The sequence below is a fragment of the Bos javanicus genome, chromosome 6 (assembly GCF_032452875.1).
Source record: "Bos javanicus breed banteng chromosome 6, ARS-OSU_banteng_1.0, whole genome shotgun sequence".
NCBI lineage: Eukaryota > Metazoa > Chordata > Mammalia > Artiodactyla > Bovidae > Bos > Bos javanicus.
The window spans coordinates 6,754,250-6,777,112 of NC_083873.1; the positions used below are offsets into that span (position 1 = coordinate 6,754,250).

Below are 22,863 nucleotides of genomic sequence, written 5' to 3' on the forward strand. Positions count from 1 at the left end.
AAAATAAATAAAACTTCACCCAAAAGATCAGAAGGGGGAAGAATATTCAAAACAAAAGGGAAACTATATGCAAAGGCAAAAAAAAAAAAAGTGTGAAATGACTTGAGAACCAAATCACAGCTCAGTATTGAGAAAGTGTGAAGTGAAGTCACTCAGATCCAAGCCTGAGGCTGGATGGGTGGAGAGAGAATGAAAGATTCATGTATTCCCCGGGGTGGAGTTTGTACTTTACATTGCAGATGACAGAAGCTAGCAGAGGCTTTCCATTACAGAAAAGACTGCATCAGATTTGTATTTTAAAAGATATCTTTAGTACCAGTGTGGACAAGGGAATGAAGACAGGTAAGACAGAAAACAGCAAGATCAGATATATAAATAGAGGAATCCTCGTCATTCAGTCCCTCAGTCATGTCCGACTCTTTGCGACCCCATGAACTGCAGCACACCAGGCTTCCCTGTCCTTCACCATCTCCCAGAGCTTGCTCAAACTCATGTCCATTGACTCGGTGATGCCATCCAACCATCTCGTCCTCTGTCGTCCCCTTCTCCTGCCTTCAATCTTTCCCAACATCAGGGTCTTTAATGAGGCAGCTCTTCGCATCAGGTGGCCAAATAGATAGTGTTAAACTAATTAAACAAGGAGGCTATTAGACAGAGGTGGCTCTAATGCTGTAGCTGCCAATGTAAGCAAGCCAAAACCTAAGTCTAAAGGTTACAAAATCAAAATGCTAAGGCCAAGCAATCACAAACGCCTAAGTAGGCTTTACATTACAGCCCATCTATAATTTCCTTTCTTTGCTTCTGCACCTTTTCTATTTGTCTTTCCCCTCTCTCCTGTTGGAGGCAGTGCTGCTAACTTCAGGTGTGGCACTGCCCAACTGGAATCTGCAAATGCTCAGATAAACTCTTGAAATTTTCAATATACCTGAGTTTACCTTTTAACAATAGGTAGCAGATAGAGAAATGATAAAGAGATAAAGTAAGAGATTATTATATAGAGAGAAAATAAGAAGGCATTTGGAAAAGTTCAGGCTAGTACTGGCCAATCAGTTCAGTTCAGTTCAGTCGCTCAGTCGTGTCCGACTCTTTGCGACCCCATGAATCGCAGCACGCCAGGCCTCCCTGTCCATCACCAACTCCCGGAGTTCACTCAGACTCACGTCCATTGAGTCAGTGATGCCATCCAGCCATCTCATCCTCTGTCGTCCCCTTCTCCTCCTGCCCCCAATCCCTCCCAGCATCAGAGTCTTTTCCAATGAGTCAACTCTTCCCATGAGGTGGCCAAAGTACTGGAGTTTCAGCTTTAGCATCATTCCTTCCAAAGAAATCCCAGGGCTGATCTCCACTGGCCAATAGAAATATATAAAACACAGACATAGGCCACATGTCACATATATAACTTTAAATTTCTAGTGTCCATGTTAAAACATAAAAAGAAACAGTGAAATGTTTTAATATATATTTATTCCAATATATATAAAATATCCTTTCAACATGTAATCAATGTAAAAATTATTAATGAAGTAGTTTTGCTTTTCATTCTGTTTTTGTACCCTGGTGTGTATTTTATATTCATGCACGAATGCATGCTCTGTCACTTCAGGCATCTCGGACTCTTTGTGACCCTGTGGACTGTAGCCCTCCAGGCTCCTCCATCTAGCAGATTCTACAGGCAAGAATACTGGAGTATTGCCATCCCCTCCTCCAGGGTATCTTCCCCATGCAGGGATAGAACCCATGTCTCCTGCGTCTCCTGCATTGCAAGTGGATTCTTTACCCGCTGAGCCACTTGGGAAGCCCATTTTATACTTACAGTGCATCTCAATTCAAACTAGCCATGATTCATGTATTCAATAGTCACACATGGCTGATGACTACCATATTGGACAGCACAGGTTCCGACTATACATGATGAGGCAGTGACTCTTGTGGGAATGAGAAAGACAGGATACATTTATAATATTCTTATGAATTTGACAGGATTTAGGGACTTATTACTTTGCCAACAAAGGTCTGTCTAGTCAAGGCTATGGTTTTTCCTGTGGTCATGTATGGATGTGAGAGTTGGACTGTGAAGAAGGCTGAGTGCTGAAGAATTGATGCTTTTGAACTGTGGTGTTGGAGAAGACTCTTGAGAGTCCCTTGGACTGCAAGGAGATCCAACCAGTCCATTCTGAAGGAGATCAGCCCTGGGATTTCTTTGGAGGGAATGATGCTAAAGCTGAAAGTCCAGTACTTTGGCCACCTCATGGGAAGAGTTGACTCATTGGAAAAGACTCTGATGCTGGGAAGGATTGTGGGCAGGAGGAGAAGGGGACGACAGAGGATGAGATGGCTGGATGGCATCACTGACTCGATGGACGTGAGTCTGAGTGAACTCCGGGAGTTGGTGATGGACAGGGAGGCCTTGGCGTGCTGCGATTCATGGGGTCGCAAAGAGTCGGACACGACTGAGCAACCGAACTGAACTGAACTGAACTGAGGGACTTATTTATGTCAATAATGAGACAATAGTTGAATATAAAGTTTTCCAATTTGGAAAATCTTGCTGGATGACAATGCCATCAGTCAAGTAAAGGAAGCAAGTTAGGGAAACTAAGACGATGGATTTGTTTGGGACTTATGAATCTGGGGTGTGAGAAAGACGTCTTGCCTAGTGGGTAGAGTAATGCCAATAACCTACATTATATGTTTCTGTGTTTCAAACACCCTTGTAAGGGCTTTTTGTATACAAATTCATTTAATCCTCAGAACAGCACTAAAAGATAGATACTACTACTGTCCCCCACATTGCAAATGAGAAAACTGGGGTATTGAGAGAATAAGTCACTTGGCCCAGGTCTCATTGTTATCAGATAGCAAATGAGAGAGGAAAGATTTAAACCCAGGCAGTCTGGCTCCAGGGTCAAAAGTTACATAACACATCGCACAGCTGCTCTCAAAACAGGGCCGACAGAATCAGACAAGTCTGCATCTAGATAACTCCTTGTATACATCATCGGTTTTCTCATCTGTGAAAAGAGAATGATAGGCCTAACCCATGCGGTTATCAAGAGGAATGACTGACACAATCTATATAAAGTGTTCCTCATAGCAATAGGTATACAACAAGTAGTAAACAGTATTAATAGTTGCTGTTATCATTATATACATTGCACTTGGAGCTTAATGCAGACTTCAGTTGAGATATCTATTTCCCTTCAAGTACCTAACGTGGGATGTGGTCTGAGTTCTGTCTTTAAAAATAAACAACAAAAAAAAGGACTTTGATTCATTACAAAGACACATTTAAAGAACTTTACAGATGAGAGCTAAAGGCTGGAATCATCCTGCAACAATAGCTAAAACAATCAGAGGCATTTAGATCATGAGATAGCACTGCTGAGTGTTCATAGCAAGTAGATCCTATGGAGAATTGCATTGGAAGTAAAAGTATTGCTTGTACCCTCAAGAAATCTAGAAGAATAGATTGAATACATTATGAGAACACATTTGTTTGTGTGCATTTTTATTAGTTAGTGATAAAACAATCCATATAAATTATTTATGATACACGGATCTATGGTTACTTGGTTAGAAATTCCAGACAATTTAATCATAAGATCTAGGTTTATCACATCTCCCATCAGGATAATCTCATTCTTGTATGGGCAGGCATTTGGATAAACAAAAGACAAAATTAAATTAACTAAATAACCAAAAGCCATAAACAAAGGACATCTTGCTCTACAATGCCTGGCATTTTAAACTTCAGATTTCCAATACATTCATATTAATTACACGCCATTTCCTGCCAAGCTTACAGTCATGTGACCTAAGTTAGCACTGTAATTAGCTTTTGCCTCTTACAAAACACTCTTGCTTTTTTTTTTTTTTTCCCCTCTAGCTGATGAGCTGCTGGGTGCAGAACCTCTTGAATAGTTTTAAAGAAAACTTTGGCAATCAATCAGCGCTCAGACTTTCATGATCCCCCAGTTCACATGTTGAGTCGAGTGCTCATACTGATGCATCCAATCCATTGTCATTCCATCCCTCAGCTCTCTACATTCCTTTAGGTGATAGGCCTCCTCTTTCATATCAGGACTAAACCAAAAACACACTTTAATGCTCTGAATGCCAAGCTCATGTGATTCTTCTCATCTCAGGTTCTGTCCGGAGGCCCTCCTAGGAAACCTCTCCACGACAAGATGTTCAAGTGGGCCACATACCTTGCTTGCCCAACAGGCACAGGAGATGAGTAACAAGTGTGTTTATAGATTTTGTGGTGCTCCAGCTGTCTTCTGCTAAAATTGGTATATTTTTGGCTATCTGCTTCATCCTCTGAGTAGTTCAAACATCACCAGCAGGGCCCAGTGGTCTGAGGATGCCACATTTAGATTCTTTGTAGGTATAAAACAATTTGTCAGATGGTTGCCTAATATGGTGGCAGTAACTGACCCAGAGACCTCCAAAAGAACTAAATGTTCAACAGCAATAAAAAGGGAACATTAATTAGATCAGGGACCGTGCATGGGACTGGAGATCAGCCAGTCAGGCTTTAGACTGTCTCTCCCCCAACTTGCTGGGTAAGAAGAGTAGGTAAAGCATGAACTCATGCCATCCCTTCAGGAATCAAACTTGCTAATAGAATGTATTTTCAACCCGTTGAAGACAGACATTCATTTGAGAATCCTTTACAATTTAGAAAATTCAGAATAATATTTCAAATGCAAAAAGCACCTATATGTATGAAGAAGTGAAGTGAAGTCGTTCAGTCGTGTCCAACTCTTTGCAACCCCATGGACTATAGCCTACAAGGCTCCTCTGTCCATGGAATTTTCCAGGCAAGAGTATAGGATGGTTGCCATTTCCTTGTCCAGGGGATCTTCCTGACCCAGGGATCGAACCCAGGTCTCCTGCATTGCAGGCAGATGCTTTACTGTCTGAGCCACCAGGGAAGCCCATACATATGTGTGTATATATATACATATATATATATGTATATGTATGGAGGAAAAATGTGGGGAGGAGGAAGAATGTGGAGAGGAAGAGAAGACCCTGGAAGCAGTTAAACAGGTTCCCAACAGACATCTAAGAACAGAGTATGAGGCTGTGGGTTATGTATAGGATGAAATCTTTGTCACAGGAGTATAGGCCAAGAAATCTGTCTGCTAAGAGAACTGTGCTTGAAGAGCAAATGGACGAGGGAGGGGGGCTGCTGGCCTACACACAACTATGCAGCAAGTGGATGGGTCCAAGAGTTGAGTGGAAAGTTGTTTGAAGATGTCAGAATTTCATGCAGATGTGTTAACAAGCTGCACTTGACGATCTGATCCAATGGACTATGTTCTTCCTCTGAATTTTAAACCAACTGAAATCAAGAGACTTCATAAAATGAAGCAAATTTGTCTAAAAAAGTTTCCAAGTAAATTTAAATCCCCTAAAATTATGTTTCTCTACAATGGCCAACCGCACACACTCTATTGTGTTTCCTATTTCATTTCTACCTTGTAAAGGACTTTTTCCTTTTAAAAAGAACACACATACCCACACCCACACCCCATCCCACCCCGTCCCTACATACTACACACTTGGCTTCCTGCCTTCAGTCTCTTCCTTCTTTAATTAATTCTGCAAATCATTGTCAAAGGATTAATAAATATTTATCTCAAGTTGCTTTACTATTCAAGGACTAACATTGACTTCCCATTAATTCTCAGATCTACTGTACTTGGTTTTGGTAGTTATCTTAATAAAATAAGCCTAGCTTTGCCTGACTACCTGCCCAGGGTCCAGAGTAGAAGATACTTTCTCTATGATCACAGCCAGAGTAGAGCCTCTAAATAAAACCACCAGACGATGCCTCAGATCTGAGTAGCGAGAGAAGCTGCAACCATGACGAGGAGTCAGGATACAAAAACTGGAGTGTGTGCATGCTAAGTCATGTCCAATTCTTTGTGACCCCATGGACTGTAGCCCACCAGGCTCCTCTGTCCATGGGATCCTCTGGGCAAGAATACTGGAGTGGGTTGCCATGCCCTCCTCCAGGGGATCTTCCAGACCCAGGGATCGAACCTGCGTCTCTTTTGTCTCCTGCATCGGCAGGCAAGTTCTTTACCACTAGCGCTACTTGGGAAGCCCAAAAACTGGAGGGCAGTGAAGAAAACTCTGTAAGTGAGGGGCTTAGAGACAGGCTTGGAAGGTGGACAGGAGCTTCTGAGACAGGCTAGAGTTCCAAACCTAAGAGCTAATAGCAAGTCCAATCTAAGTCTTCACTTACCATACAGGCAAGATGCCCACAGATGCCACAGTCTGACCCCCATCCTGTGGCCCCATCTCTTGCCACAGTTCTGCCTCACTCCGCTCCTTCCTCCAGCCTAGAGTGTGGTCACAGTGAAGCTCTCCCAATACTTAGAACATGCCAGGCTTTTGCGGGACTCTACACCTTTGCACATGCTACTAACTCTGGAATGAATTCCCATGAATTCTTTTTTGTTGAACTTCATTAAATGCTGTCTTTTCCTTCTTTTTTATTCTTCTATTCTGTCCTTGCTCAGCCAAGCTCTTTTCTGATTCACAACAAGTGTACACACTATTTCTGCCTAGAAAACATGTACATGCTATTTCTTCCCTTGTCTCTTTGTATGGCTAACACCTTCCCATCCTTTGGTTGTTGGCTAATATCAGAACTGACATCCTCCCAGCCCCTTTCCCTGGAAGCACAGTTGTTAGAGCCACCAGGAACCTCCAATCTGGCTCAACTCAAGTGCCCTTCAGAGTTCCCTGCAAAGGTCAATGGCTGAGGAGCCTCAACAGCAACATGTTTCTTTCTCTCTCTCCATTCTCACTCCTCTCTCCTCTTCTTTAATTCTCTCGCCAAAGTCTAATTGCTTCAGTTGTAAGGGTTTCCAAACCTTGACAGAAGGTTCAACTTTGATTAAAATTTCTCTAGAAGATCACTCACCTGTTGTAGATTATGAACAGTAGGTCTTGCATTTCCCTTCCTTGATTAAAAGTAAATAAATAAGGTGGTCACACCAAAAGGAGTCACTGAATGAGGCCAGAAATGGCTTTGGGAATAGAATTTGAAGCCATGGAATCAGTGATCTTACCTGCATAATTTTATGTTTACACACAAGGTAGCTGATTTGGAAAGATATCTTAGCCTGGGCTGGACTGAGTCCCAAGCTACGTTAGCCTAGCGCTCTTGCCAAAAGACCCTGAATACATTTGAAAGTCACAGTTCCCCCATCTCAGCCCCTCTGTTTATCCTTAGTGAGTCTATTTGTTTGGTTTTGGCCTGCCCCTCCCTGTGGCAGAGAGAGGTCCGGGGTCACATCTGTTTTGTTCACCACTGTGTCCCTAACTTCTGATACAATACTTGATTCATAATCATGCCCTGCAGTCATGTGCCAAATAAGGGACTGAACAAGTTTCTTACGTATTTTTTCAAGATTAAGCAAAAAATGTTAATTCCTAGGTAGAGCGCGGCCCCCCCCCTTTTCTTGGGCAGCTATTGGTTGTTGCCTCTAAGCACCCACCACATTGTATATACTACTCTTATAGAGCACGGGATCAGACATTTTCTGAGACTCTATCACATGCACTGTGGCAGGGACTATTTATACATATTTCTCCTTTCATTCTTTCAACAATTTTAAGAGATAGTACTCTTTTCCAGATTTACAGATGAAGAAACAGGCCCAAAAAATCCAAGTCACACAACCTATAATAGGTGTCAAAGCCTAGACCCAAAGCTAGGACCCCTTCCCTCTTTTGCAAAACCCCTTTCCATTAGATCATGCTGTCATACAGTTGGAAGCTTGATATCATAATTATCTGTTTGCTGGTTCGTACCACCCCTGGAAGCCAAGACCATTCATATAAACATGTTTATGTCCACAGCACTGACCCATGCCATACTTAACATCAGAGTTAAAGAATATATGAATGAATGAATTTGGTTCTGTCTACTGATGGAAAGAGGACTTCTGTGGCCTCAAGGCTTGCTCTCCGAGACTGCTGCTAATACTGAGCACACACTCTCCGGAGGGCTTCTGCCCAGGCCTGAACACAAGTTTGATCTCCTCCACCAAGTCCCTGAGCCTTAATCCAACCCCTTGTTTCTTCTGTCTCCACCACAAGATTCCCCAGCCCTGAGTGCATCTGACTTCCTTCTGCCTCGTGGGGTATTTCTATCTTAGTGATCAGCACAGCACCACAGAGGCATGGCCACATGACACACTCCTTTGTTACTTGGAACATAAACACTTTTGCTTTATTTGCAGCTGAAGTCACTGCTACCAGGAGTTGTCAGTCAGTCCACAAGGTGAGCCCATGACTCTGACAAATTCTTTCGGGAAATCAAAAATAGCATGCGCTCTGTCTTCAGATTCTTTCGGGCTTGATAGGGAGATATGATCACACACGAAACAATTAGAGAATGGTGCAAACAAGTTTAGAGTCATAGGCCAATTTGAGTTACAGTTTGAGGTCCTGACTCTCAGTCTTAATCTTGCCAGAACCTTAGCTCTTCTCCACTGCACTCCAAAACTCTCTGCACATGCTGTTCAGTCCCCCAGAAGTTGACAGTATCATCCCCAGGTTGGGCACAGGGTCTCACAGGCATAATCATGACGACGGCCTGATGCTTTCAAATGTATTCAGTCTTCTGGCAAGAGCACCAGGCTAACACAGCTTGAGACTCAGCCCAGACTAGGCTAAGATGCCTTTCCAAATCAGCTGCCTCGTGTGTAAACATAAAATTTTGTAGGTAAGATCACCAGTTTCAGGAATTCAAATACATTTCCAAAGCCTCATTATGACCTAATTCAGTGACTCCTTTTCGTGTGACCACCTTATTCATTTTTTAAAAAGCAATTTTTAAAATTTATTTACATATTGGTGTGCTTGGTCTTCGTTGCTGTGCAGGCTTTTCTCTGGTTGCGGCAAGCAGGGGCTACTCTGTTGCAGCACGGGCTTCTCAGTGTGGTAGCTCCTCTTGTGGAGCGTGGGCTCTAGGGCACGAGGTTCAGTAGTTGTGGTGCATGGAGTTAGATGCCCCATGACATGAGGGGTCTTCCTGGACCAGGGTTTGAACCTGTGTCTCCTGCATTGACAGGCAGATTCTTCACCACTGAACAACCAAGGAAGCCCTTATTCATTTTTTTTTTTAATCAATAAAGGCAAACTATGAGACTTGCTGCTTATCATCCATACCAGTTGAGTGACCTTTAATCACGCTGAACCAGTTGAGAGAACTTTAATCAAAGTTGAGCCTTCTGTGAAAGTCTAGAGACCTTTAAGACTGAAGTTACTAAACTTTAGGAGGAAGAATAAAAAAGAGAAGAGAAAGAAGAAGAAGAGGGAGGTGTACATTGCCTTTTGAAGCTCCTCAGCCACTGCCTCTTGCAGAGAAGGACACCTGAGCAGAGGCAAGACAGAGGCTCCTATAGCTCTGACGTCTGTGCTTCCAGGGAAAAGGGCTGGGGAGTCTGGATCCGCAGCTCTTCATTTTAATGTTAACTGAATCCCTTCCTTCTGCCAAAATGAAAGGTACAGTCATTTATTAATTTACAAATAGAAGTCCAAATTCTTACAGATTTTCTTCAGAATAACTTATAAATACAGAAACAATCCTTGGCGCTTTCCTAAAAGAAATTCTGGATGCACTCTCTAAAACGTCAGTTAGAAATAAAACAGAATCCAAATGTCCCACCTTGTAGAGTCCAAGCAATTCCTATTTTTAGAAAGAGGTGTCAGCCAACCTGCTGTATAAGGCTGTGCTAGGAGCCTTGGCTTTTAGGGAAGTTCCCTGCTCTTGCCTCCAACAGGGTTGTTTCATTTCACTTATATGCCTCTCCATTAACACCTTCCTCCCATCTCCAGAAAGAATGAGCTTCCTATTTGGCCTAAAAGTGCTCTTAAAAACATGACAGTGTACAAAATGAAAAGCTAAACACAAAACCAAAACAGAAAAAATAATAATAAGACACAGGTGCACATGTATCTAAATTCATGTTAGAAATATTGACAGACAAATAAAATTTATACAATATTTTCTCTAGTTGCTCAAATAAACAGGATGAAAATAGCTTTTAGCTCATAAAATTGAGTTTGAAAATCAAGGCTATGTGTGCATAGTACCAAATGCATTCTATTTTATTTGCATTTGGACTCAGATTCCCCCATTTAGTAGCTTGTATGAACTTGGAGAAAATAATGATAATTCTAGCTAATACATATTGAGCAACTATTACACGTCAGGCACTGAGATAGTTATTTTCCATGTTATATAACTTTTCTATGTCACTTTCCTTTTCTGTAGAGTTATGATGATAATATAGTCCTTATATGTTTTTATAAATATAGAAAAACATGAAAAAAAAACCTAGAGATGCAATAAGTGACTATAAAAATAACTATTTTAAAAATTAAAATGGAATGTAGCAATACCACTGCTAGTATATTTAAACAGCCACCTAATTCTTTGTCTGTTCTTAGATGCATCAGTATTAAGAAAAGAGTCTAAAAGCAATGATTCTGGTACATATTGGATATTTTAATAATCTGAAAAAAAGTCAAACTAGAAATAACTAAGACAACATTATCTTTGAATCAAAGTGAAATTCTAAAGAGTGAAAAGCATATTATTTGATTTCTTTTCCTTGATGTTTTTTGAGTGGGTTTGTCTATGTTCTGAGAGAAAGGCAATTTTATCATAGTTCTAGAAGAAGGACTTAGACCTTAGTTCTCCATCTGTTCTACCTTTATTAACTTGTTCTGTGAACTTGATCCAGTCCATTAACTTTTACACTCATCCATTTGGATATCTATAATTAACTCATTAGAGATTATTTATTTGTAATTTCACCTAGAACAATGATAAGGATAATGAGATATCTAAAAAAGACTTTGTCTTGGCATAATTCAGCGAAACTGTGGTGGTTTTACTGCGTGAGACATAGCACACAGTGCACCACACATGAATGGGTTAAGAGCACCCCACTGGAATTTTTGGCCCTTTCAGAGATGTTGGTAGGGGAAGTTGTTGGAAGCTTTATGGGAAATGTCAATAGCATGCTGAGTAACATTGTGTTTCCTGGTTCCTCTGATCCAGCCAGGGCATTTATTTAACGGCTAGATGAGATGGAAAAAGGAAGAGCATGTACAACAGTCAGCCTGAAATAGCCTGTGGAACGATGTGGAGGTAGAGTTGCTGGCCAAAATCCCTCTCAGTAAGGGACTGGTCTCTGCTGCCCACGGTGGCTCAGCCCAGTTCTAACCCTAGCCCACTCATATACTGAACACAGTAGAAGTGGCCACATGTGCCTGCTATCTCCTCTCAAACCTGGGACAGGCCAGCAGTGTTTCCCTTACACACCTTTGATACAATTAATGCCAGTTGAGATCAAAGTCAAGTTTCTGAGCTACTTTTAAAAACACACTAGGTCTAAGAAAGATAAAAGGCCATCATTTTTTCAGATCTCATCCTTGGTGACTTTGATCAGATACTATCTCCCAACAGGTAAACCTATTATGGTTGAAATCTGATTTTCAACACTCTGAGTGACCTTGCAGAATGTGTGATAACCTATAAGACACTCTTGGCACTTCCCATTTGAGTTGACATTTTTAGATACATTGAACTTTACTATCTTTGGTTCATAAAAAGCTAAGCTGGTAGAAAATGGCAAACTGTGCTGTACATTTATGGCTATGGTCTCCATGTGACGGTTAGGAAAGAAATGAAAATACAAGTGTCAGTAAATGTGGCCTAGAGACAAGAACATTCTGTCTGCCTATTGATATGGGAAAGGGGTACAGGGTTGGGGAACATGGGTGAATTTAAAAATAAATCTTAGCATGTAAAAGGATTTCAAATTGTCAAAATGAAGGTCACTGATGCTGAGTTGGGTTTTTTTTTTTTTTAAATTGGAGTATAATTGCTTTACAATGTTGTATTTTCTGCTGTGCAACAGAGTGAATGAGCGACAACTGGACGTACACCCTCTTCCTCTGGAGCCTCCCTCGCACCCCGCCCCGCCCCTCTAGGTCATCACAGAGCGCCGAACTCAGCGTCCCCGCGCTGTCTGTCTGACACATGGTAACGGATAAGTGTCAGTGCCACTCTCTCAACTTGTCCCACCCTGCCTTCCAAGTGGGAACTTCTGAATGTAACGTGGAATGGCAGGCTGGAAGAAAAAAAAAACTTTCTTTCATGGAGTCATACACTTGTTTGTTGAGTTTCTCAATTTAGTTCAATGGAAGTCCAAGGAAAACCCAGCATTTTCAGATGAACAACATCAAATTAAGATTGCTGAACAACTTGTCACATTGGAGGAGCTGACCTACTTCTTTTGCTCTTAACTTCATGAAGGGCTACGGAATTATGTAGTAAATGGCGGTGTTCGTGAGAAATACAGCTGAGCAACCTGACATAACCATAAAGGCAGGCAACTGCGGATGGTGCAGAACAGAATTTGATCCTAGGTCAGGGAGAATGTAAGGTCACTGAACCAAGCTCTGCACAGGGTCCAGCCCAGCCAGCAGATGTTACAACAAGACACTTCTGGATGCCTAATCCACATTCAGTAAATACTTGTTGATTAATTAATTGACTTACTGATTGACAAAATGGTCTCTAGGGATGCCAGGTTGGATGACTAGGCTTTGACATTAACTCTATTAATATGTCAGAGGCTTAAGCAGGTCTCAACATTTTCCTGCCTCAGAATTCTCATGTCTACAATACAGAGATAATCACCTGCTCACCGGGGTTACAGGAAAGAAGAGAAGATGGGAAAAAGGTGAGATTATTGTTGAAACCTGAGGCACCCCTCTCCAGTTGAGAGGTGCCAGCACCAGATACTGCAGGGAATCAGCTTAACAGCTCTGCTGTCAATCTCCTGAAAGGAGAGACAGAGGGCGAGTCCTGTTCCAGGAGCACGAGGCATAGCCAGGCGCATGAAGCAGGGTTGAAGGACTGGCAGAAGCCAAGGAATGTTGAGCAGACAAGCAGGATCAGCTTGAAAATCTCTGGGAAGAAATCTCAGGGATGTTCTCCTCTAAAAACCTTCCCCCAAAGCCTGCTCCTGCTCTATCCTATTAGAGAAGAAGCTCTCAAACCTAAGTGTCTGTACATGAGGATCACCCTGGGATACTTGTTTTTATCAGATTGCCCAGTCCTACCCCTAGAGATTCTAAACCATCACATTTCAACTGGACCCCAGAAATCTGCATTTTAGCAAGGACTCCAGGTATTCCTGTAGCAGGTGGTCTAGAGCCATAATTAGAGAAGGACTGACCTAAAGGGAACCCACCCAGCTGTGTACTTCTTAATGACAGTGCCAGCACCCGTGATGACACGAAGATGCCATTGGGTCTCATATCCAAACATGCTAATTTTGGATTTCTTGGTGTACCAAGGACCAATATCATTCAGAAAACATTCTCTGAGAACCCATTGTGTGAAAAGCATTGAACAGCATAAGAACAATCATGTGCACAGGTAATTTCAAAACCAGGCTGACTTTGATAGAATCAGCAAGTCCTTAATAGGAAACCTGAAGACAAGAAGGAGTCCTTCTAAGTGCTGGGATCTAAGAAAGCACCTTGGAAATGGTGCCATCTAAGGTGAAGCTGGAAGGAAGATAGGGCTGCATCTGGTATGAAGAAAGGCACCTCAGGCAGAGGGAGAGGTTTAAACAAAGGCAGGGATGCCTCAGAATCCAGAGCGTTGGCATGTGCCTGGCCTGTGGAGTGTGAGACGGAGACAGAAAGCAGATTAGGGAAAAGGCTACAAGGGTGGGCTGTGACCATACCTCAGAGAGCTCCAAACAACAGGATGAAGTTTGATTTTTGTCCTGACGCGATATATGTAGGATTTTGAGAAGGGTAGCTAAAAAGGATGTTTCATTCATTTAATTTAATAGGTAACACAATGTTTAACTTAAACAGTATTCTTTTTTTTTTTAATTGAAGTATAGTTGAAGTTTTACATGCCGGGAAGTGCAGCCAAAAATTTTTTTTGGTTTCATCCATGGCACAGCAGGAAAGAATGCAGTGTAGCAGATGTGGGTTGATCCCTGGGTTGGGAAGATCCCCTAGAGAAGGGAATGGCACCCCACTCCAGTATTCTTGCCTGGAAAATCCCATAGACAGAGGAGCCTGGCGGGCTACAGTCCATGGGGTCACAAAGAATCAGACATGACTTAGTGATTAAACAACAACAACAAAATAGTTGAATTATGAGGTTGTGTTAATTTCTGCTATACAGCAAAGTGATTCAGTTAGACTAAATATAAATTCCTTTTTATATTCTTTCCCATTATGGTTTATCACAGAATAATGAATATAGTTCCCTGAGCTGTAGAGTAGGACCTTGTATATCTATTAAACAATATTCTTAGTAGTTAATATATCCATGGGGCACAGAATTTTAAAGGAACAAGATGGTACATAAATGTAAAATTTCCCTTCCTTCCACCCCTGTGCCCCTGCCGTTTATTCTGGAAGCAACTAATGCTACCTATTTCTTTTGTATAGAGACAACTGTTTGGTAAAATAGATAATGTCCCAATACTGGTTTGATAGTAGTGGAGAAGAGAAAGATTAATGACAGAGACACCAGTTTGGCAATCACTGCAAAAGTCCAGGTGATGAAATGAGGCATTAAGTAGAGTAGTTACTCTGAATATAAGAGACTCTAAAAAGACATTTCATCATCCTTTACTTCCATCCAATGTTTAGAAATGGCACGGTAGGAGTCGAAGATGACTGAAATTTTGTCTTGAGACTTGAGGAATGGTAAGGAGGGGAAGCTATTTTGTGACAAGGAGACGGGGAGGCTGTGTGGGAAAGATGAACCCTGTTTTGGAAATTTTTGTTCATGAAATGACAAATATTCCATTAGCCCGTGAGCTACATAGCTTGGAAGAGAAATATATACCCGGAAGTCAAGGGCATAGAGCTGGTAGTTAAAGCTATGGGATCAGATGAGCTTGAAAGAGGAAGATAAAAGGGGTATGGAGGACTAAAACACTTCCACATTTAAGGGGAGAGTAGAAGAAACCAGCTGAACAGGGACTGAGGAGGACCTGCATTACTGAGTCCTGGGGGAGAAAGAGTTTAAAGGGGAGAGGCATGGATTTCTGGCTAATACCTCACTGTGGGAACAGAGATATGATGCAGTAAGGAGAAGCACTGAAAAGAAATCCGTGGACAACCTGGTGATGAGCAGATTACTGATGAGCTTTAAAGGATAATTGCTGAAGAGTGGTGAGGGGGGAATCATGCAAGGGAGAGAGTGAAGGGAGGCAAAGGTGCAGGGGCCTTGTGAAGACCTTTCTCTCAAGAAATCTACTATGAATGGAGGGAGAGAGGAAAGGACCCGGGGAAAGGGAATAAAGCAAAGAAAGGACTTTTTTTTTTTTTCCTGCAAGTGTAGTGGAAAAGGTTGACGAGAAAAGAGTGGAGTTAGGAAGATATTTAATGGAGCAAGATGGCTATTAGAGATCAAAGGGGAAAAACTGAAATGAAGGGAGGAAAACCGAGTTGACACCTTATCACCTCAGCCCTCTCAAGAAAGAAGCTGAGCTTACCCGCCATGGTTGAGGGAGTATTTTGGAGGTTTGCTCCCTCACCATCAGTCTCAAAAGAGTTGTGCTGAAAGTACATTTGGTCTCTGAATAATCTTGGAAATGTATTCAAGAACTATCATGTTCTTTCTGTAGCCCATAAAGAAGAGCAGAGCAAGGGACACAGCATTCCTTCCAGATGGGCTTCGGGAGACAACCACGGGGCTCTGTTAAGCACTGATATTGGAAAGAGAATGCAAACAGCAACTGCAACATGTCTATTAACATCCTATGAAAACTACCAAAAGGTACGCACAATTTATGGGGGAGACGTGGGAGATTTGAGTGGAGTCAGTATACCTCCCAGTGATTTGGGTCAGTGCAGACACTTCCCCAGAATTCATAATCGGTGATTCTCCAAGGACAGAACACAATGCCTTCCTCCTTCTCTCCTCCCTTTCCTTGTAAGCCTCCTTCCTTTATCTTCACTTGCCCATCCTGGATTTACTCCCAGAACACCAAAGAAAGGCAGAGAAGCAGCATTTCTGCTCAGGTTAAAAACAGTTATAATAAGGACATATTAGTTGTGAAAAACTGTGTCCTCCAAGAGGATCACAAGGACCTGCAAACATACCCTGATTTTGTTCCCAGGTTAATATATTTGAGTTTAGCTTGTTTTGTTTTTATGCTGACCTAGTCCTTTCTTCTTCTTTATTTTTGTAATAACACTCCAATTTTAAATCTCCCTCATATGAGTGGCTTATATTGTGCCTGCCTCAAGCAATTATATAAGAAAATTATGTAAGTACATTTAAAGTTAGACATTTATTCCTTCATTTTAAAATTTGATATGACTCTCAGGGAGTGTTTCTTATTGTTTACAGATTACTTCCTGAATTCCAATAGAGCAGTGTATATGTAAAACCCACATTGTCCGTTTCCTTCTTAGGCAGCGTATTAGTTGGTTAAAGCACACTTCTAAGGCTATACTGCCCTCAAGTGGTCTGGCTTGGGAACAAACAATTATTTTTTTTCTGGATGGAAACTTTCTAACCAGACTTGTCTGACTTAATAGTAACTTCTGACCAGAAAAACAACAACAAAAATTATTGTATGCCAAGTCTGAAGAGTATGAGGGAAAAGGAAGATTTTATTTCCCAATGTTCTCTCAAAAGGTGTAGAGTAAAAAGTACAATAGCAAGAACCACAAGCTTGTTTTGTGAATTTTAGAGTAACTGTCTGCACACGTGTGGCTACAGGGATGCAGCTGTGGGATATGAGTTGAACTGGCTCCGTTAGGCCTTTGGGGACAATCTTCAGCTTCTCAAGGGCAACCCCCTCATCAGAACTCATGACATCATGTTCCACAACCGAGGACACACAGTTGTTTGGAAAGAATGCATTCAGGGAAAACATCCAACTTTTCCCCATGTGGCCAAGACTCAAAAAGGAGGCCAACAATTAGGGTGGTTACATTAATCACAGGATGGCTTGTGGAGGAGGGTACTGCTGTGGAGGGCCTATAATGGTAACTCTGTGGAGACTCTGTTCTAATTGGCCACCATCAGGGCCCTCTAATGCCTATGGTTAGCTTCCCACGTTGTTGGTGGGAAAAGGAAGAGACCACCCTCAAAGGGATGAGCAGACTCAGGCTGCGTGGGGCTGTTCTGGGCTGGACTGAAGAGGCAGGTCGGTTGGGGGCATTTGGCCACTCAGCTGAGAGCCCCTCCTGGAGGGGGACAGCTAAAGATGCACGTGTGCTGTCCCTTGTGGTTTCTGGGTTTTGGGGTGATTTCTGTTAATCGTGAAAATCCTTCAATGACGGATGATTTCTGAGTGGGAAAACACTAGTTCTCATACGCTGCTCTTCGGCTGGGCACAGAGATGAACTGGGCTGGTCCAGTGAGTAGAATCGAGCTCTTAATTCATCTATTATCTGGTGCTATGGGAAAGAAGGCTGAGCTTCGTAACGTGGGATCTAGCATCAGTTCTGCACACCAGTTATTTGACCATGAGAGACTCACTTAAACCTTCCGGGCTCAGGTTCCTCATCTGCAAACTGTGACATTAGCTCAGGTTAGTGGTTTAAAGACTGCTACGTGGGTGTGCCCACAGGCTACTGCCAGGATGCAGAATCCTTTCCCCTCCTTCTTTAGGCAATAGCAAGCCCACTTGGATTCGCTTTATAAGTCTAAATTTGAAAACCACTGGATCAGATGGTCTGTGCGTCTTTCCTTTCCAGCTACATTATTCTGTGGTCAGGACAGGTAATCTGAGCGGTGATGGTGACACTCGCTGGTGACGTTCTTTTTCTTCTTAAGTGAAATCATATATGGCTCTCAGTCCAAATGCTTCCCTATAAAATGAGTCCCATCTGATTCTGGCATTCTAGGATGACACCAAGTGTGTGTGCTGGAAGAGGGGAGAAGAGGAAGAGGTGTGAACCACCGCGATCCCACAGCTCCTGGGGGACAGAGGCCAGGGAAGGAACTGGGCAGAGCTCACCAAGCAAACACCAGTCTAGGAGTGTGGGCATGTGAAAGTGTGGTTATACTCTATCAGGAAAATCAGCCAGAAAATGGAAGATCACGGCTAAGGAATGCTCTGGAAAAAATACTAGGGAGCATAGACAGAACGACAAATTTTTAAGGAAAATGATATATTAATATATATATACATATCATATATATTATATATAAGATATAATTGCAGCTTTTTTCTCAGGAGGATATAAGGTCTGAATGGGCCCCCAAAGAAAAATACACTAAAAAGAACTTAAAATTTCTGGAAATGGAAGGTTTTAATACACTACACCCGTTTCTCATTCCTAGTAGGAGCCATCACTAATAAAACTCATAAGACTTGTTTTCATCCAGGAAGCTTTCCCTTTAAGGTCACTTAAAAGCAGAATAGAACATAAAATGTGTACAGTTTTATTTCTCAATCACTGAAAGTTTTTTCCCTCTGTAGTGTTTAAGTTGAGATCATACAAGTATGGATGAATAATAGCTGGGCTTCAATCCCCTCTCTTGATAACATGTGATACAGATTAAGTACCCGACCAAGGGACTCAGCATCATGAAATAGCCACTGTTCTAGTTCAAGTAGGCCGAGTAAATGCAGAACAATTTTCTTTTCCACTTTGTGTTTTCATATCGGCATCTGTCATTTTATGAAGAGATTATAATTTATGAAATTGCTCAAACTGTAGTTCATAGTTACATGAACTTTTGAGGCCTGATTTGTATGGCCCTCAATAGATTTCTTTATTGGTGTACCCCATTATTGTGCTGAAAATATCGTACAGATAGTGAATGTACACCCAGTGAACAAATATGTACAGAGCACATATTACAGGAAAAGCACTGAAGTAAACAATATGGGGATGCAAAGATGGGCCAGACACAGTCCTTGCCCACAAAGTGCATACATTCTAGTAAAAAGTGATGTGTGTAAACAACCACAAAATAAGAAAGTAAATAGTTGACTACTAGACACACGTGTAGTAATATGTACTTCTGATATAGAGTTAAAGGTGGGATTTTAGGTAGTTTTTTCAGGAAAGGGTTTATGGAGCAAACTTTTGGTCCAGGCCTTAGGTGCACATAAAATTTAGGTAGAGGTGGGAAGAGAGACTGCGGCAGACGGGAGTGACAGGAACAAAGCTACGGAGCTGGGAAAGCGCGGCCAGCGTTGAGCGGCCAGGGTTGAGCGGACAGTGAGGCTGGCAGAAGGCTGCTGCTGCAGGGGATGAGGGGGCTGGGGGTGAGGAGCAGCAGACAAGTCTTGACAGGATGCTGGAATTATATTGGAGAGGCAGTTTTAATTCTGCTGAGGGGAGGGAGGGGTTTTATGGCTGCAAGCACAGAAACAATGCACAGAATATTTAAAAGGGAAAGTGACCAATCCAAAATAGCCTCTGGAAGACTCTCAAGTTAGCCCAGGTATAAAATGGTGGAAGTTTGACTTAGAGTGATGGCATTGGAAATGTTGTGTGAAAGTGTGCGTGGTGGGAAGTAGTACTGGAAAAAATGCAATTCAGTTCAAAGTCACTGCCAGGGTGAAACAATAAGTTGGACAAAATGAAAAAAGTTATAGTCCTACACATAAAAACATTATAGGCACCTTTCAGTGGATGGGCTAAATGTGTGTGTGTGTGGTGTCGTGTCTGGAGTAATTAGTGTGATATATTTGTACCCATAATTAGCCATAAAGTCCTGCCATCGTTTCCCAAAGTAAAAGAACATTCTTTTAAAGTTAAAGTGAAGAAACATAATCAGGAAGCAGGGAGAAGTGGTTGGGTACTCATAATCATTACTTTGTAAAGAGGGTTGAGTATTTTTCCATTTCAGCAAGTCATTAGAACAAGTGGAAAATCTATTGGAAGACAGATACAGTCTGTAAACAGAACAAGATAATGTACATTTCCTTACAAATGGTCTGTAGTTCTTTTCTTGTTAAAAAAAAATGAGTATTACACCCAATTCTTTTGTATTTTACTTCCCTGTTTACCATGCTAGGGAAAATGTCATATTTTATGTCAGGTGTAACTAGACAATTGGAGTAAATGACTGTCTATAATTATAAAAATTAAAATGGTAACAAGATGCAGTCATTGAATTAATTCAACAACTGCAGGTTGAATACTTGTTCTGAAGGCAACTTTGGGCTAAATTTTCAGGGAACTGAAATAAAAGAAACTCAGCTCATTCATAAAAAGGCTTGAAATTTAGTTGAATAAATCTGACTAAAGAATAAGAGGAAACTAAAAATCAATAAATCATCATATTATAGGCCCCTGATGTTATTCAGGAATTCATCTGGAGAATTTAGAAAATTCCCAACCCTCAAATTCCACAACAGCATATAACTCCCATGAAATACTCATGTAGCAACAACTTGACATCACAGAGGTATGCTGGACAACAATGGGGCTGGATTCCTGGGCTCACTCACTTGGCTAGTGACCCACTACCTCAAACCAGCTTTGCAGAACTCCTGAATGGAAGTCTTTGCAAGGTTGCAAACAGCAATACCATGAACCTTCGGGATTAATTGAAATGTCGAAACTGGGACTGTAGCACTACACAGGGTCAAGTACTGTACAGCAAGAAGCCTGTCCAAAAGGGACTGAAAGAACAAAGGCATCCTTAGAACAGAGTTGGCTTCTCAGAAAATGTGGGCTTGTGTTGAGAATGAGTCATGTTCAGGATTGGTAGAAATGAGAGAAGAATGGGGAAGGGAAACATCCCAGCATCTGGCCTTGCCTGACTTCTTGCTTCTGCGCTCTTTCTTCTCCATCCTTTGTCTGGATTGGCTAGATCCCACTTACAGGCTTAGCCCCACCTCAACCAGTAGGTCAGGCCTTTGCTTGGGCATGCGTGGTTTCAGCAGCTCTGACAGTGGGCAGCAGGCCTATTATTAAGTGATAGGTGCCACAGCAGGCACTTTATTTAATCATCATACCAAATCTGTAAAATATTGTTTTCCCAAGTGCCCTGGTAGCTCAGATGATAAAGAGTCTGCCTGCAATGCGGGAGACCTGAGTTCGATCCCTGGGTCGAGAAGATCTCCTGGAGAAGCAAATGGCAACCCATTTGCAACTAACACACAAATATATAAAGAAATCAAGGCTCACAGAAGTTAAGCTAAGAAACTTGTTCAGGATCATAAATCTGGTGGCAGGAGAAGAAAATTCAAGTCCAGAATTGTTGACTGTGGTAGATTGCCTCTCAGGCTCTGAAACACATATTCCTAGCCTTGGGTGTCAGAGGCACAAGAATGGGTTACTTGCTGGTAGGCTTTCCTTGGGTGACTCAGTTTTGACAAGCTTCTGCCTTGTTCTACAGAAACAATCCTGTAACTATATTCCTGCTGGCCTTACTCTTTGTGACTTACCAGCTCTTCTGCAATGGGAGTCTCTTCTTGCCTTTTTCATACATCCTCCTTTTCCCAGGATGGAAATCTTGTTTCACTTGAATGTTTGGACTCTACCACCAGTTAATAGCTATCCCTAGAACTGTCTGTATAACTAGGTTTCTCAGAATGGTTGTCTTGGATTCTGCATATCTGTCTGTCATCCATATACTAGTCCATCCCCACCCTTGAAGTCTGGCTCTTTCTGAAAGGAACTGCTTGCCCCAGACTATCCCCAGTCTTCTGTTCTCATATCTGTCCCAAACTCCATTCTTGTTACACTTTCTTTCTTTCAGTACTTGTTATTCAATTGCTGAGTCATGTCTGACTCTTTGTGACTCCATGGACTGCAGAACGCCAGGCTTCTCTGCCCTTCACTATCTTCCATAATTTGCTCAAATTCATGTCCATTGACTCGGTGACACCATTCAACCATCTCATCCTCTGCTGTCCTCTTCTTCTTTTGCCTTCAATCTTTCAGGGTCTTTTCCAATTATTCAGCTCTTCACATTAGGTGGCCAGAGTACTGGAGCTTCAGCTTCAATCTAGTACTAGTACTAGACAGATTAGGGAATCTGTCTCCCGAGTTATTTAGCCTTCCATGTGCAATTCTTTGTCCAGCTCCTTTAACCTTGTAGCTGGGCTATGTGTGCCTCATAATGTTAATTATGGTAGAACAGTGGTAGGAAAAAGCATAGTGTATTCTTGAGAGGTGCAGAGCTTGACCTCACAAGGGTGGGAGGGTGTGACAGGTCGTTGAAAATAAAGGTGAATTAGTGATGTGAATGTTCAAATTACCTTACAGTTGCACTCATTTCACATGCCAGCAAGATGATGCTCAAAATCCTTCAAGCTAGGCTTTAGCAGTAGATGACCCAAGAAATTCCAGATGTACAAACTGGATTTAGAAAAGGCAGAGGAACCAGAGATCAAATTGCCAACATCCGTTGGATCATAGAAGTAAGGGAATTAAAAAAAAAAAAAGTCTACTTTTGCTTCATTGACAGTACTAAAGCCTTTGACTGTGAGGATCACAACAAACTGTGGAATGTTCTTAAAAAGACATGAATACCAAACCATATTACCTGCCTCCTGAGAAACCTGTATGCAGGACAAGAAGCAACAGTTAGAACCGGACATGGAACAACAGACTGTTTCAAAGTTGGAAGACAAGTACGTCAAGCCTGTATATAGTGACCCTACTTATTTAACTTATATGCAGAGTACATCATGCGAAATGCCGGCTGGATGAAAGCACAAACTGGAATCAAGATTGCTGGGAGAAATATCAACAACCTCAGATATGCAGATGACACCACTCTAATGGCAGAAAGTGAAGAGGAACTAAAGAACCTCTTGATGAAAGTGAAAGAGGAGAGTGAAAAAGCTG

The 22,863-nt window shown here is 41.9% G+C and overlaps 2 protein-coding genes and 1 long non-coding RNA gene across 10 annotated transcripts in view; 1 reads left to right on the top strand and 2 right to left on the bottom strand.

Annotated features, from left to right (window-relative positions):
- The window catches only part of LOC133249993 (uncharacterized), a 350,474-nt gene that overhangs the window by 234,034 nt on the left and 93,577 nt on the right, over positions 1-22,863 (top strand). For 6 of the 7 annotated variants that reach the window (XR_009737194.1, XR_009737199.1, XR_009737197.1 and 3 more), the window contains exon 5: positions 15,714-15,865. The exons of the other annotated variant lie outside the window; for it this stretch is intronic. This is a non-coding gene — a long non-coding RNA (uncharacterized LOC133249993). The remainder of the gene's footprint in view (positions 1-15,713; positions 15,866-22,863) is intronic. 7 annotated transcript variants of the gene reach the window in all.
- Positions 1-22,863, bottom strand: part of MYOZ2 (myozenin 2) — a 385,146-nt gene that overhangs the window by 209,958 nt on the left and 152,325 nt on the right. The window lies entirely within an intron of this gene.
- Positions 1-22,863, bottom strand: part of SYNPO2 (synaptopodin 2) — a 204,923-nt gene that overhangs the window by 77,199 nt on the left and 104,861 nt on the right. The gene's annotated exons all lie outside the window — the stretch shown is intronic.